Below are 17,832 nucleotides of genomic sequence, written 5' to 3'. Positions count from 1 at the left end.
ATTTTAAGCGGGCAATTAAAAGCATTTATTATGCACCTACAGCAAGGATATTGGTCAACGGCTGATTAACTTCACTTTTTTCAATAGGCAGAGGTACAAGACAGGGCTGCCCGTTATCGCCGCTGCTATTTAATATATACATTGAACCCCTAGAAAGAAAAATAAGAACAGAGAAGCTTACCCTTTTATTACCTAGGATGGACCAAAAAAGAAGCCCGTACGCAGATGATTTAATAATCTACACAAGTGACTCTAATATCTCAATGCCAGTAATAATGGAAGTAGCAGATAATGTGGGGGAAATCTCTGGATACTTAGTGAATGAGGACAAGACCAAGATTATGTCCTGGAATGGTCTGTCGGGTAGCCCTTTAGGAAAAGCAGAAATAAGATACCTAGGGATTCGGGTGGTTAAGGATTTGGATGAAATGGCACACACCAATTTTGATAGACTTATGAAAGAAACCAAACAACTTCTGCACTGATGGGCCTCCCTCCCAATGTCTATCCTTGAAAGAACCAACATTGTAAAAATTATGATTCTCCCAAAATGTACGTTTCTTTTTAATTCCCTCTCTCTATATTTCAAGCCAGAATGGTTTAAAAAATTACAGGGAGAACTAAGCAGTTTCATCTGGAGGAACAGGAGTGTAATAATTGCATGGAAGAAACTTAAAAAGAAAAAGGTAGATGGTGGGATTGCACTCCCGGACTTCCAACTCTATTACTGGACCTTTCCTCTGAAAAATATAAGGAAATTGCTAGTGAATCCCAATGTTATCCCGTCATATTTAACAAAAAATCTTGCTGAGGAGGGCAACTTTTTCCTATATAAATTTGGCCATCCCAAATATTTAAAAAAGATCAAATTCAAAAATTTTATTACAGCATGTAAAGTATGTATACAAGTCAAAATAATGTTGAGAATTCCATACTATAGTGTTAATGCCCCAATTTGGAAGTCTCCAGGGACCCCTTTGTGTCTCCAAGATAGTTTAGCAGTACCTCTGCGAGCTGCGGGTGTAGAAAGGTGGGGCCAGCTAGCTGAGGAAAGAGCTCTGTTATCATGGGACAGGATAGAGAGAAGCACGGAATATGGACTGTCCAGATTTAAATACGATCAATTAGCAAGCTGGTCTCGAGCCCAGTCGAATTGGGGGCAGGAATCCGAAATTGAAGATGAACTACAAAGTAATCAGAAATATAAGAAAGAAATATCTAGATGGTAATGGTCTCTGGTACAGGGAGAGGATGATTCCCGGATTTTACCGGAGGAGATCTGGAAGCTGGACATGCCGGACTGCAATGTATCACACTTATGGCAAGTATCTGTATCTATGTTTTGGTCCTCAGTGAAATCGGCACCACTCAGGAGGAATCACTTATTTACACTATATAGGGCGCACTGGTTGCCAAAAAAGCTAGCAAAGATGGGGGACGGTAAGAAGAGGCACAGTCCGAAGTGTATTCTGGAGAATGCGCATGACGTTCACCTTTTCTGGCAGTGTACAGCTTTACAGTTCTTCTGGCAGAAAGTGGGGGAAGTATTGACTAGAGTAATGGGCATAAGCATCAAGGTAAGCATCCCTTTATTTTTTGGGAGGACACTGGATGGAGAAGGGGGTCCTCTTGGGGAGGCTCAGAGCCCAGTTATTCTTTACTTTCATGCTTTGTAATTGCAACTCACCTGTGAGGGATGGAAGTCCTCTGCTGGTCATGTTGCTAGACTCGATTGCCAAGCTGGCTCAGCAGAGAGGGAAAGAATGTGGGCACCTTATTTCTTAAATGTTATCTGAAGTAAAGTATAATATGGGGGTGGGGATGTAATTAAGGGAAGGGTACACTGGAAAATCCAAGGATTAAGACAACTTTTCACCAGTTGCTGAGGATATTGGTGGATACCACAAGTCACTCTCCAACTACTGTTTGACTAAAAGAGTCCTTAAATAGGTGGTGGTGTCAATCTGTTTTCACCTTAAACCATCCCTAGATTATATGACACTACCTTTGTCGCATATGAGGACTGTCATTTATACAACTTAGAGATAACAGAAGCGCTATATATATAAAACAAGTAATTATTATAATTGCATGTATAACATAAATAGTTCAGAAGCATGCACACTTGGATGGGCGTTGATTGTCTTCATCAACCAGGCACTCATTTGACAAGCTTCAGTTTGCAGATTTCCATGCTTTTTTTCTGAAATTAATTTCTTTATTGAGTTTTGCGTTACGATAAGAGAAAAAACAATAAACAAATAGCTTCACAGAGTACCAGTATCCATCTTCTGACAGCACCATCGACATACTTCATATACATCTATATACCTATACTTAATAATAATGTTAATTGGGATTTCTATAGCGCATAATCACCTACTGGTCTCTAAGCACTTAACACATGATTCTCGTTCAGGTGTTTTTGTTGGTTGTTCGTGTTGTTCAAAGTTATTTGTCATCAATTGTCTCCTCATTACACTATCTGACTTGCCTAGAGGGGAGTCTATTAGTGCCCAAAGGCCTGGTGTGAAAGATCATTGTGTTGGCCTGTTTTGGGCTGTTTTTGGGACTATTTTATTGTCTTGTGGGCTGGTGTTTACTGTTGATTTCCCTTATATTACCACAAACATTACCTGCAGTAAGCGTAAGTGCATGCGTTCCCTCATACCTTGCAAAACTCCTATTTTCCGTGACTTTACAAATTCAAAATAGCCTGCATTTGTAATCAATTTGGTTTGCTAATGGGTGCACGGGCTTATTTTCTGTCTCAGTCCCTGTACATCTGCATAGCATTCTTCCCAGCTACCCCAGATGTAACTGTGTTTTTAAGCAACCCTTGACTTCCTATGTTAGGAGCCCAAGTATGCAGCATTCTAAGCTTCCACCCTGCGACACTGGGTCATGCTAGCTTCCTCCATCTTTTTTTTGCTTTGCTTTTCCCTAATTAATCACAATCTCATTAGGGCTTTCTCAGCCTTTGTGAAGACATCATGTACCAGTGTTTTAAAAAAATAAAATTCTCTTTATTGAGATTTGTAATGTACAATAATACATGTAAGCATCTGTTAAGGTACATATTCTCAAATTCTCCAGAGTTGGTCATTAATAACAAATAACATAACCCAACAATAAAACAAGGTGCAGAGTGTTTCTTCTCAAAATAATGATGATCGCTTCCACAAGATAGCTCATCTAACACAGTCAATGCCACAGGTCTTTTTGTATTTGGAGTATACATTTAGTCTAACACCTATTGATAAAGGAGAGTATCCCGCCGCAGCCCAGTCTCCCTGTTTAGCATGCAGGTCAATGTGCGTCCCTCATGAGCTCTGCTGGAGCCTAAGCCCCCTTCCAGAGGGTATGTCTGTAAATAGCTTTTCAATGACTGCCAAATGTCCTGTGGACGCTAGGCTGGTGGCTGTAATGTGGTATATATGCCGCTCATTGTGTCGCAGTTAACCAGGTCGCGGAGCCAGGCCTACACTGTCAGTGTTTGTGCTCTATTGATTTCGCAATCAATATGGCGATTGCTGTAAATCGCCTTATACGTTTCTTCAAAGGCTGGACATATCCCAGCAGTGTCGTCAGTGGTGCAGGGTGCAAGCTATGTTCGATCATTAGTGATAAGTGCCGGAAAACCTCCCCCCAGTATACCAGAATGGGCCCTCAGTTCCAGGCAAGATGTGCGAAATCAGCATTAGCAGCGGCACACCTGACGCACGCATGCAGGCGTTTGGATCCGTCTTGGCTAACATGTACCAGTATGTTTAATAGAGGAATCTTTGGGTTTGGTCTAATTGGTCATTTCAATATGGCATGAAATGTATGGAATATCCCCCTCCAAAAGGGCCCAAGTACTCGGCATGTCCAGACTATGAGGAGAATCTGGCATATTAGACAATCTGGCCCAGGACCTCTCTGTAGGCACTGCAGTCTTGTGAAGGTCAGGTAGACCCTGTGCAGCTAATTTAACAGCATTAAATGCACTCTGTTTGTGATCGATGCTTTCCGCTGGACCATAAGTACCAAAGCCCAGTCCTCATCTTTGAGGTGGCCAATGTTGTTCCCCCAGTTTTCCATAAGCTTCTTGGTAGTTTCTGGGGCTTTTATAATCAGAGATCTGCACAGGCAGGAAATTTACCGTAGTAAAGGGAGTTGAGACATGGGTAGCTTTGTCACTGCGTGACTAAACTTAAGATAGTGACAAGATCTACTAGATATGGCATAATAGCATGCCTAAATTGGAGGTATTGGTACAACTGGCTTTGGAGTAGCCCAAATTCCTCTTTGATTCAAGAAAAGGATTTTAACAAGAGATCCATGCTTTAAGAGCAAATATAAGTGGTTCCGTGTGTTCCTGCCTCTGGTTCCTGCCTATATGCTTTGATTTGTTTTAACACACCCTGATGAAATTTGTGTATGGTGCAAGGAAGTAGCCAGAAATTTAAAATACCTTCACTTTGAACCATACCTCTGTTCACACCGAGCGAACCCAGCTCTCCTTAGAAAAATTACCTTCAACATTTCATCCACCTTCCTTCCATCCAGCTATTTTTCCCTTTCACCTTTCCATAATCCAACTGCACCTTTTCCATCTATCTATCCATCAACTTTTTCATATATAAATCGGGAAACAACCTTTACAACGCAACTATTACATCGCACTACACTTACAACGCAGGCATTACAACGGAACATCCTTTACAACGCATGACACTACAACGCATACCATTACAACGCATACCATTACAACGCATGACACTACATCGCATGTCACTACAACGCAGGCATTACAACGCATACCATTACAATGCATACCATTGGAGTTAGAATAGTAATTTTTTTTTTTTTTTTTTTTGGAAAACCTTTATTCTTGAAAACATGGACACAGCTATTCAGCCGACATCCCGGAGGTTCGGCAGCTTTGAGAAAACAGAACAAAGAAACGTCCACAGTGCATAGAGGAGAAGCAAAAAAGGTTCTATTTTAAATAAACACAAACTCACACAAAACCCCAGCAAGGCGAAGGACACTGAATACCACTGGTGATTGCCCCTCAGGGGAGAGCAGACCCCCCTCGTCTAACAGTCACAACACTGTGTTAAGAGGAAAAAGGGGGGGAAAGCAGAGGCCCAAAAAGTCAATTAACAATCAGATACATATACAAAAGCTGGAAAGAATGTTAAGGAGAGAGCTGTTCATCGGGGGGATCCAAATCCGGGGCAAGACATATGCCCCCCCTATACTGGTTCCACCTCCCCCAAATGGCGTGCCACTTCCGGGGGCGCCCTCTAGCACAATATACTGTCTTTTCCCTTAGCATACTCCAGTCCATGTTTTCTTTCCACGCAGTCAATGTGGGGGGACCCGCAGAGCCCCACAGGCGCGCGATGTCTCGCTTAGCCACCATATTACCCAGGGTCACCCACTGGGTCTGTCCCTCATCGTGATCGGTAGGCCCCCAAACATTCAGGAGACAGCACCGCGCCTCCGGCTGCATAACAATGCCCGTCACCTCCCCCATCACCGTATGGACTCTCCTCCAGAATTCCATGATAACGCCACATTCCCAAATGATATGCATAAAGGTACCCACCATACCGCAGCCCCTCCTACATAAACCCTCCTCAGAGAATCCCATATGAACCAGCCTGGGTCCCGTAACATAGGTTCTGTGGAGTATTTTGAGCTGCACCAGCCTCAGACGTGATGGGATCGCGACCTCCTTAGGAGAGGAGACCGCAGACTGCCAATCCTCGTCATCCAGTTCGAGCCCGTCCCTAGTCCACTGGTCCCTCAGCCCCAACAGCAGGTCCGCCCGAACATTTATCAATTTCTTATATATGAGAGAAATCGTACTCTCCGGCATATGGCCGTCGAGGATCCGATCCTCCAATGGAGAGGACTCAGGCACCTTCTCACCGTCTACGAGAACTGATCGCAGGGCATGACGCACTTGAACATAGCGGAAGAACTCGGATTTCCCCAACTCATACTCCTGCTGCAGCTCTTCAAAGGACTTCACCCTCCCCTTAATCAGCAAATCTCCAACCCTGGAGATTCCAATCAAGTCCCATTTATCAAAACCTTTCGTATGCCAGAGCCTCCCCAATTTTTCAGATTCAAACAACGGGGTAGCTAGGGTGAGCCTATCCTTCCAGCCCAACGAGTCAGTCGCCAACCTCCACACGCGCACCGCCACCCCAGTGGGCCCCGTGAGGGACGAGTCCAGCGCCCGAGAGTACAACGCTCTATGATAGTTACCGCCGCGCAGCAACCATCGGTCCATGGCATAGCCGGGGCTTAGAGCCGGACCATAGAAACCATGATTAATCGCGCTCAAATGGGTGGCCCAATAATAGTGTCGAATGTCCGGAAGCGCAATACCCCCGTCGTACCACGGAAGCGTCAACTTAGCAATCGCTATGCGCGGCCTTCCATCCCACAACAACGATCGTTGGAGGCTTTCAACCTCCCGAAAGTAACTGGCCGGTACCCAATCAAGGGTATTCTGCAAGGCATAGAGGAACCGGGGGAGAGACATCATTTTAAACAAGGCGGCGCGCCCGACGAGGGAGAGCGGCAGCTTCCGCCAGCCCGCAACATCCCGCCGCAAGCGCGCCAGTGGGGGGAGCAGGTTTCTCTCATACCGCAGGGTGGAGTCAGTGGAGATAAAAATCCCCAGGTACACAAAGCCCTGCTGGGCGATCTGGATCGAACACGCCCGCGGGACAGGCGGAACCTCGCCGCTCAGAACATACAAATACGATTTACTCCAATTGATGACGAGACCCGAGTTCCTGCCAAAGGACGTCAGAACGTCACAAACCACTATAAGCGAGTTCTTGGGCGAGGCGAGATATAACAGGATGTCATCGGCATAGAGCGATATACGATCCTCGTGCTCGGGCGACCACCTAAGTCCACGTATATCCGGATGCCAGCGTATCCACGCCACCAGCGGCTCGAGGGCAAGGGCGAACAACAAAGGCGACAAGGGGCACCCCTGCCGAGTTCCCCTCCCAAGCTGGAACGGAGTCGACGCCCGCCCGTTTACCACAACACTCGCAAGGGGACCCTCATACAGCAACCTCACCCAGCTCAAAAAACCAGGGCCAAAGCCGAACTTGGCAAGCACTGCCCACAGATATGCCCATTCCACCGTATCAAAAGCCATCGTGGCATCGAGAGACGCCACAATAGCTGGTTCTCGGATCGTGCCCGCCCTGGCAATCACTCCATGGAGGCGCCGAAGATTCAACGCAGTGTTACGGTGCGGGATAAAGCCGGATTGATCCGGATGGATCAAGTCTCCGAGCACCCTGACCAAGCGGCCTGCCAGAATTTTAGCCAGAATTTTCGGCTCAGCATTAAGGAGTGATATTGGCCGATAGGAGGAACACTTATCTCGGGGTTTACCCTCCTTGTGTATTACAACAATCGTCGCCAGTCTCTGGTCCAACGGAAGGGACCCACCCCCCGCGCCTCCACAAGCATGGCGCGCAGGTGAGGGGCAACCCTATCCGGGAACAGCTTATACAAGTCAATCGGCAAACCATTAGGGCCTGAGGCCTTACCCGAGTTCAGCGCACGGATGGCACCCGCCACCTCATCGACCGTTATGTCTCCATCGAGGTCGTCCCTATCTACGTCAGACAGGCAGGGCAGATCGATGTCCCGCAGGAGGTCAAGCGAGTCCTCGGTCGGCCTATCCGAAACGGAGGCGTAAACCATACGGAAATAATCCGAAAAACACTGTACTATCCCCTCAGGGTCAACAACTACCTCTCCCCCCTCTCTCGTCAGTTCCGGCACCACTCTATTAACCCGTTCTTTTTTGTCCAGCCAAGCTAGGAGCTTCCCGGCCTTATCCCCAACATCATACAAGCGGCCCTGCTGTTCCCTACTGAGGGTCTTGGCGGCATTCGTCACCAGGTCCTTATATTCGGCTTGCTTCAGGCTCAGCTCATGCAGTGAGGCCTCTGTAACCTCCTCCTCCAGGGCCACCTCTAAAGCCGCGATCTCCTCCTCAACCTGCATAACCTCGCCATCTCTCCGCCGCTTGGCTGCCACCACCAAGGAGAGGGCCTCTCCCCTCAGCACGGTCTTAAATGCTTCCCACAACGACACGGCCGAGTCAACGGACCCCTGGTTGTTCTTAAAAAAGTGATCAACTGTCTTCAACAGCGCACTGCGCATCTTGGGGTCACGAAAGTACCAGGGGTTAATAGGAGCAACCCTGCCCCCTCCCTCGCGCCCAACATCCAGCCGGACCCACACTGGCGAATGATCCGATATGCCCCGCGCCATATGCCTGGCCTCAGATACCAATGAGGCATGCGCAGCCAGAGTGAGCAGGTAATCAATCCTAGAGAGGCTACCATGCGCCCCGGAGTGGAAGGTGTATTGACTCTGTGTGGGGTGCCGGAGCCTCCAGCAGTCTACCAGGCCGAGTGTATCTAGAAAGTCTGGAAGCCACTTCTGAGCCCCCCCGGTGTCCCTGGGCGGGTACCTATCCAGCAGCCCGGAGCCGACAGCATTGAAATCACCCCCCACCACTAGCATACCCTCCGGGAGGTCCAACAAGGCCCTACCCAGATCTGTAAACGTGGAGGCCTGCAGGGCTGGAGGGACATAGACCGAAACCAAAACCAAAGTTCTTCCTTCCCACCTCCCCGCCACCGCCACAAACCTCCCCCTATCATCAACAATGGTGGAGTTCACCTCAAACGGTAGTGAAGCTCTAACTAGGATGCCCACACCCCTGGATCCAGAGGAGAACCCCGAGTGAGCTATGAATTTGTAACCTTTCCTATTAAGAGCATGGCAAGTATTACCTATAAGGTGTGTCTCCTGCAGTAGGACGACATCCGGCAAAGACCGTTTCAAGAACTGCAGGACTATCCCCCGCTTAATGCGATCCCCCAAACCATTAACATTCCAGCTAAGAACATTTAAACCCCTACCCCCATCCCCACACCAGAAGAGACCCACCCCACACCCGAAGAGCCACCATGATAAAATCCTGACAATGATTACTGCGCCTTGCAAAAACAAACCCCCCAACAACAAACCCGAAATCCCAACTATCCCCCCCACCCTGCACCCCTGCTGCAGCTTACAAAGCCCCCCCAACTTGCAGTGTGCCTGTCGCCCTACCAAAACCCAAATCTACAAAAAGTACCCTGAGGGAGGAAAGAGCTCCCATCGTCCTCCCGCAACCCTCCGTATTGTACTGCAATCAGTTCAAGTCATCATCCGGAACCAAATCAAGTCAGTCCGGCTCCAAAGGCATCAACCCTGCCCATCCCGGCCACTGTCTCCGTCTGCGGCGGCATCCTCACCAGTCCGTCGTCGGGGCAAAGCGTCCAGCCATTCACCGGCCATAGCAGGCGACTCAAAGAAGAAAGTTGGGTCTTCATATACCACCCGTAATCTGGCAGGGAAAAGCATGGCATACTTCAAGTCCCTCTCCCGAAGCCGTCTCTTCACCCCCAGGAAGCTCAGCCTTTGCTTTTGCACCAGCTGGGTGAAGTCCGGATAGAAACTCACCGACGCGTTCTGAAAGGGGAACGGGCCCGTCACCCGAGATGCTTGCAGGATAGCGTCCCGATCTCGGAAGTGAAAGAGCCTGGCGACAATCGGTCTCGGTGGGGCTCCCACCTTGGGCCTCCCACCCGGCACTCTGTGAGCTCGCTCAACTGCGAAGAACTTCCCAAGGCCCTTAGGTTTCAGATGGTTCAGCACCAAATCCTCCACGAGGAGGTCTACAGAAACCTCGTCCGAGGACTCCGGGACCCCGATAATGCGCACGTTGTTGCGCCTGGCCCGGCTCTCAAAGTCCTCGAGCCTACGGGCGGAGAGGTCACTCTCGGCCCGCAGCTTACGAACCTCAGTCTGAAGTTCCGAGACATCATCAGCGAGGCCCGTGGTCTTGAGATCAAGGGTTTTAACCCGTTCATTAGTTTTGCCCAAGTCTGCGCGGATCAGGTTAACGTCCACCAAGATGGTATCCACTTTGTGCGCCAGGGCATCAAACTGTCTCCCAATCGAGGCCTGCATCCCTTCGAGCGCTCCCATGACGTCCTGCAACGAGAGCTCCGAGGCCGGGGATGAGGCAGTCTTCTGTCCATCCAGCGACTGGCTCGATCCACCAGGCGACCCCTTCTGCTGGGCATACCGATCCATATTATTGGCTTGAGTGTAGGCTCCCCGCCTGGTAGCCTTGGGTTTCAGCCGATCCACCTCTGCTTTACCCGACATGTCTGGCTCCAAGCAGTCCGGTGCGAAAAGTCGGCCCTCTCTCAGGTAGAGGGAGCAGGAGAAGTCAGATCTGCGCTAGCCAGCCAGGGTAGGGCGCAGAGCGTCCAGAGGATAATAAACCAGCCGAAAGCACTCCCGGGCCAAGGCAGACAAAGGGCGAGAAAGTGAAAGTGAAAGGACGGGATCCTCCTGTCCGACAGTTCGCACCTCGCCTGGCCGCTGTTGTTCAATTAGAGGTCGGGCATCCAGCCAACGCCAGCCCCTGGCATCCCTCGGAGACAGGCCTCAATCTTCCGCCGTGCACAACTCCGGTTCCTGGTGGGCGATCCGAACTCGGGCGGCATCAATCGCCTCCATAGCGAGTCATCTGCAAGACGCCGTGCATATAAAACAGGATTGAAGACAGGATAGTCGACGGAGGGCGCGTGGGTCTCGGGAGCTCAAAGCTCACGCGCCATCTTGGTCCGGCGCTAGGCTCCTCCCCCAATAGTAATTTTTAACCCCTACACTATCCAACACTTACCCTACTGTTGCACCCCCTGGAGTTAGAATAGTAGCTTTTACCCCTATACTATCCAATACTTACCTTAAATGCAATGTAACAGTATGCGTTGTAATGGTATGCATTGTAAAGGTAGTATGCGATGTAATGGAATGCGTTGTAAAGGTAGTTTTTTAAAATGCGTTGTAGTGTCATGCGATGTAATGGAATGCGTTGTAGTGGATGTTGCGATGTAAAAATTGCGTTGTAAGTGCATGCGTTGTAAATGTATGCATTGTAACGTCAAACATCCATATAAATCAACACATTGTTGCTTTCAGCCTTCCATCTATACACCCGTTTACCCTTCCATCTATCCACCCTTTCACCATTCCATCCAGTCATTCTTTCATTCCCCCTTCTGGTCACCTTTCCATCCTACTTTTCACCTTTTGAACCTTCATTATTTGTTTCCTTCCGTCCATTCACCCTTCCTTCCTTCCTTCTCAGTTCTGTCTTTCCCTTTCTATGTACCCATCTTTTTTCTCTAATCGTTTTTCTTTCTTAACTTTCATTCTCATATTCATACACTTTTTTGCCTCTATGTTTTGCCCTAATTCCCTTTCTCCTTTTCCTTCACTGTTAATTTTCAGCACACAGCCCACACCACTCTATCATTGTATTCATTAAGAGTGTTACTTATCTGCATTTTGCCTGTAATCATGCAGATAAAAGAGGCCCAATGACCCAATTTTTAGCCCTAGCTTAAGCTGCTGCTGTGGAAGGTTCATGACGCATCTGAAATGGTGCTTCATTGCTTTGTAGCTAGGTCATCCTATGAAAGTCCCATACATACAAGATTAAACTATGATTAAGTTGATCATGTATAAACCATTAGTAAACATGGGTTGTCCACAAAAGCTCCTGACAGTCATGTCTGCAACAGCACTCATTTTTGTAACCCTGCAAGTGCCCTTCCACCTGAAAATACCAAAATACAAACAACAATGAATGATATTTTTTATAGATTGTTTTTCCTACAGTTAGCCTCACTGCCATTTTGTATGTATGAAAGAGATAAAGCAAAGATTATGAATCTTCTGTGACCCAGCAATGTGCACTAAAAAACATGCCTCTTCTGAGTGATGGTCAATCACCTGTCTAGTAAGAGCCAAAGTACCAGGACACCACTTGCATTTTGTTAAACTTTTCTCTTACTTTTATTTGCATGATGGTGTTAGTGTGTTGACGACTAAGGGCCTGATTACGAGTTTGGCGATCTCACCGCCGGACCGCTGCGGCGGCGGTCCTAAAAGATAGCTGAGCCGGCACTTTTCAGCCCACTGTATTATCATGCATGCATCCTGAACCACAACAGCCATCGATGGAGGGGTTCCTGCCAGTGGCGTGACAGACTGCAGTGTTTGTGATCTGTAATCTGTTGTCGGCAGGGCCACAGTTTCCTGCCAAACTGATTACAAAAATACAGTTGTACTGGCGGTCATCTGGCGGCGGTTCCTCAACCTGCAAATCACACCATAAAATACACCCATTTCGGACCATGATCCTTTGCCTCTCCACTGCAGCACAGCAAGACAGAGACCATACCGTTTGGTTGCGATAAGGCGGCCCTTTTTTCCCTATCCCATTTAACACTCTCCATACACCTTTTGTTGCATTTTATTCTAATATCCCTTGGTGTTTTTGTTCAGTCATTGTCACTCACTTTAATTTAAAATTGTTACGTCAACCAAATCCAAGTTTTTCAGAGGCTAAGTTGTCAGTAATGGGGGATGAAATCATAAGAGTAGAACCACAATTGTTTGGAGCTCAGGTCAAACATACTCCTCTCAGCAAGAAAAGGGAAATGTGTGACAGGATGGTCAGCAGAGTGAATGCTGTAGGTACCAACCTGCACACAAAGGAGGAAATAAGGAACGGGTGGAACGACCTGAGGGGGAAGGTGCGTTCCCTGGCCTCCAAGCACCACCTGGAGGCCCAGAGGACTGGTGGAGGTCCTCCCAGCACCCAATTACAACTATTTCCCTGGAAGGAGAAGGTTTTGGCCATCCTGCATTCTTAGTGCTTGACAGGTATCGCTGGGGGAGTGGAGTATGGTAAGTTAACTGTCATAACATTTCAATGTCCTGTATGCCCTCATCTCAGCTTTTGCTATTGTGTTTTCTATCTTCTTTCCTAACAAGCAAAACTCAAAGTGTCAGAGATGATTGCCAGTGTCAATGTGTATTGTTGAATATAAGATCACATGTATCAATCTCCATTACGTGCGACATGTTGAAAATATGTCTGTAAGTGTAGTAATATTAAATCATCATCCCAGGACTCATGAAATGTGTCAATATGTAAATATGTGGTTCCGCCCAACTGCATTTTGACAAGTATGTTTTAAAAAATTTTTTTTTAATTAAATTGTCTTTATTAAACATTTATCATTTATTTTAACATGGGTACATCAGCAGATTTAATACATTTGCATGACATATAAGCATCAAAACGTTTGCTATTTCCAGTATCGGGCAATGCCCTTTCCATCTCTCCATATACAATGGTGACATATATCTTATTTTATCATACAATAAAATGGATTCCTCTGTTCATACCATATATAAAGTGTTTGTTCCTCGGTCACGTACATGTCCCTCCTTCTATTCTTGCAAGTGTCTTGATTCGACCCTTCACATTGAGGGTGTTATAAATCTAATCTTGTCTTCCCTCCTTTATGCATGGTTCTTGTCTTCACCATCAGATATCCCATAACACATCTGTATCCCCTCCCTCATCATGACTCTTGGTCCCTTATAACTTCCATTGGGTGGGATAGTAAGTATTCTTTAAGAGGGCCCCAAATGTCTTTTGGACGTGAAGTAAGTGGAAGCAGCTTTGCATTGGCAAGTGTTTGTTCCTGCCAAAATAGGAGATCTTTGATACACTCCTTAAACTTAGGGACCCTGCCTCGTCCCCATTTGCATGCCACTCTACGCTTAGCTATCGGAACCCTGAGTGACGCATATTTTCAATATCCTGCCTCAATTTGTTCAGTATCTCCTTGTAAAGCTACTCTCGGGGACATTGTTATAGGCACTGATATCATCTGCGTCAGTGATGCAAACACTTGTTGCCAGTATCATTGGCTTATGCTACTGCAGCTCCAGGCTAAGTCCAAAAAGTCAGCCCCTTCCTCTCCACATCTGTTATAATGATCATTATCTCTGAGCATATATCTATACATTTTGAGAGGCGTGTAATAAGTGCGATGTAGAATTTTCAAATGGATAATTTGTAGTCGACTACTTGCAGCCACCTCCTCTGTTTGTATGCATTCCCAGTGTTTATCTGTTATTGCTGAGCCGAGCTCTCTTTCCCACCTTCCACGCGCCTCACAATGATCTAACACCTGGCTGGTTTGAATAGTGTGATATAGGGAGGAGGCGACGTACGTGGGTGCCTCAGATTGCAATATTGTATGTAGCAGAGATAGTACCGGTGGTTCCATCAGGAATGAGGGTGTGTTTTCCTTAATGCCTTGTCTCAGTCGTACGTATAAAAATATATTCACGGGTGTGGGTTCTAAATTATTAAAAAATTGTTCTAGTGTGCGGAATTTCCCATCTTTATATAAATCTCCCTAGCATTGTATGTTTGTTTTCCTCATGACTTGTTTGAAACTTGCTTCCTGAAGTACTTGTAGATGTGGGTGATACACTAATGGAAGTAGGGGCGAGTATACCATTGTGGCTTCCAGTGCCTCAGCAATGCGTCTCCACGCATTTATCGTGCATGTTACAGTCATGGGATCTTTCTCACGGGATTTAGGTGTAGTATGTATCACTCCTGTCAGCGGGATCGGGTCTGCAAGCCATTGTTCCACTGCCACCTGTGGCATATACTTGGATGAATGAAACCAGTAACTTGCATATTGAGCTTGTGCGCATATATAGTATAATTCCAAATTCGGAACCTCAAAACCTCCTTGAGAGTAAGGCCTGATGACTGTTTTCCATTTTAACCTCAGTTGTTCCGCCCCCCCCCCCCCCCCCCCCATGTCAGCCTAATCAATTCAGTCCTCAGGGCAGCAAAGAAGTGCCTACCTGGATAATATGGTATATTCAGAAATAAATACAATAACTTAGAAAGGATCATTATTTTTATGATAGAAGTTCGCCCTGCCAGGGACAAGACCAACGAGATCCAACGCGTAACACAACTTGTGATATTTGCCAATGTGGTTCCGTAATTAAGACGCATTAGTTTGGCATGATCCGTCGCCATATGTATCCCCAGGTATTTTACCCCAGATTTGCACCACTCTATTGGGAAATCAAGCAGAAAGGGTGTCGCAGCAGCTGTGAGTGGGAAGAGTTGAGATTTCCCCCAGTTAATATGTATTCCTGATGCCTTCCCGAATATAATGAACTCGCTCAGAATAGGATTTATATTCTGTTGTGGTTCTCTGAGGTATAGAGTTACATCATCTGCATAAAGGGAGATGAGTATATGTCACATAGGGCATCTCAATGCTCTTTCTTGATGGTGCTGTCTCAGTTTGGCTGCCAGGGGCTCAATGGCGAGTGCAAACAATAAGGGAGATAGCGGGCATCCCTGCTGCGTGCCCATCATGATGGTGAAGGGTGGTGATGTCTGTCCATTGATCAGAACTCTGGCTTTTGGAGAGTTTTATAAGAGTTGTATCCACGCAAGGAAGCCTATGGGAAGTCCCATGCATTGCAGTACCCCTAATAGATAATCCCACTCTACTGAATCAAAGGCTTTCGTGGCATCTAGAAAGACTGCCACCATTGCCGATCCCGGGTCAATGTTCTGTTGAATAGAGAAGAGGGTACGGAAATTATGAGTTGTTGCTCTGCCAGGAATAAAGCCTGCTTGATCTGGTAGCACCAACTTCTCCATGAGCAGGCTAAGTCTGTTAGATAATACTTTGGCCAGAATGTTTGCATCACTATTAATGAGAGATGAAGGCCTGTAGGAGTCACATTGATCTGCTGGTTTCCCAGGTTTTAGGAGAGAAGTAATGAGGGCCTCACGCATAGATCGAGGAAGAGTGCCAGTGTCTAGGGCTTCCTCATAGCCAGTTTTTAATATTGGTGCAAGCTGATCCACAAATGTTTTGTAGAAATCTATTGGAAGGCCATCTAGGCCAGGGTCTTTGCCCGATTTTATCTGCATTATTGTGGCACATATCTCATCTTCTATAAGGACACAGCAAGAAAATCCCTCTGCGCAACTAAGGTTAAGGTAACTATCTAGATCTAGTGGCTGCTTCCTTCTGGTATTGTATAATGTAGTATAGTGTGTAGTAAACACTCTGAGTATTTCAGTACTATCCCTTTGTCTCGTGCCGTCGTGGTCTGAGACTTCCAGCACATAACTGGAAAAACTAGGCCTGCGTATCTCCTCCGCCAACGCTTTTCCAGGGTGCTCCCCTTCACCATATTTACGGGCCATAAAGTATTTCCCACAGAAGAGTACCTTTCTGTCTGCTGTCTCTTTGTACTCCAATTATTTATCCCTAAATTCTTTGTGAAGAGCTCCATTGGTTGACCTGTACATCTCTCGCCATTTCAAATCTACCTCTAATGTGTGAAATGTTCTGCATATATCACGATTTCGGCAATGCAGAAACCTCTAACTGTAACTTTGAAGATCTCTCAAACCGTATCTTGTTGTGCAACCAACCCAATGTTATGCAGAAGAAGTATGCAATTTCCTGAGCCAACTCTGTACGAAACACCACATCTCACAGTGTTAATGGCATTAGTCTCCAATTTCTGTGGACTGCATTGATCGTTGGTGGGGTCAATGTCAGACGACCGGAGAGTGATCTGAATATGTTCTACCCAAATGTTCCGACGCATTGATCCATGACGCCACACCCCTAGATACCACCCAGTAATCTAATCTGGACCAAGAAAAATGTAGTGCATTGTAATATGTGCCTCCCTTCATCTCAGGGTGTACGTGTCTCCATGCGTCCACAAGTCTATTTTCGGCTAGTAGGCCTTGTAATAGTTTATGTGTCCTTGTTTAGTGATGTGGGAGGGGATTGGACCTATCGTGTGTCGGGTCCAGGGTTGTTTCTCCTCCCCAGATTAAATGGGCAGATCCAGTCGCTGATATTTCCCCCCACAATGTGGTGTAGAAGTCTGGATCATCAACATTAGGCCCGTAACAACTTACCAACGTGATCGAGTCGAACCCCAGTCTTCCCCACGGTATCTCCCTAGTTGATCCTGCAAATTTCCCAGAGGGGTATATGGAGTGTGTTTGTTGATTAATATCGCTGTCCCTCTAGAGTATCTCCGCCCAGTTCCTAGCAAAGGAGGGAGTTCCCCGTGAGTCTAAGTTGGTCCCTTGCAGCCTCGCAATCTGGATATGATATCAATCTAAACATGCTAATATCTGCCTACGTTTTCGTGGGTCAGCAAGTCCCCTGACCTTCCAAGTTGATAGCTGTAGCTTCGATTACGAGGTATCATGTGTCATGGATTTATCTGGAGGCATGATCTAAAAGGGGCCCAATACCTGTTACTGCCTGTATCGTTTTGGGCATATTGGAACATTTCTGTGTAGTTCGTGTCGTGCCCTGCCAAAATTATAAGACAGCAAGTATGTTACACTAACGATTTTGAAAGTGTTAGCAAGTAGAGATTGAAATGACTACAACTTACATGAGGCCCTGTTTCTGTAACAGAAAACAAGATGCAATAGTGATTTTGCCCATTCTCAATTGTCTGACATGTAACAACTGATGTTCATTTCTCGTGGACTGAGAAATGTATATAGATTTCTGCCTACTTAGCTTTCTGTTGTCCTGGTTTCTTCAACTGAAACTATTGATGGCATGAGTGACACCATACAAGTGTGTACCTCAATATGTGTAAAGCATTAACACTTTTGGTGCTCAGGACGGTCGGGAGCCATGGGGGGGGGGGGCGGATCGTCCCAAATAATGTTTTAGATTACCCTCTGGGCCCTTTGGGGGACATATTGTTTGGCTGTTTCTGCACCCCTGGGGGGGCAGATCGGCCCAACTCATTTTTTAGATG

This window comes from Triturus cristatus, chromosome 2_1, assembly GCF_964204655.1.
Source record: "Triturus cristatus chromosome 2_1, aTriCri1.1, whole genome shotgun sequence".
NCBI classification, from domain to species: domain Eukaryota; kingdom Metazoa; phylum Chordata; class Amphibia; order Caudata; family Salamandridae; genus Triturus; species Triturus cristatus.
Note: the sequence above shows the minus strand (reverse complement) of the source record.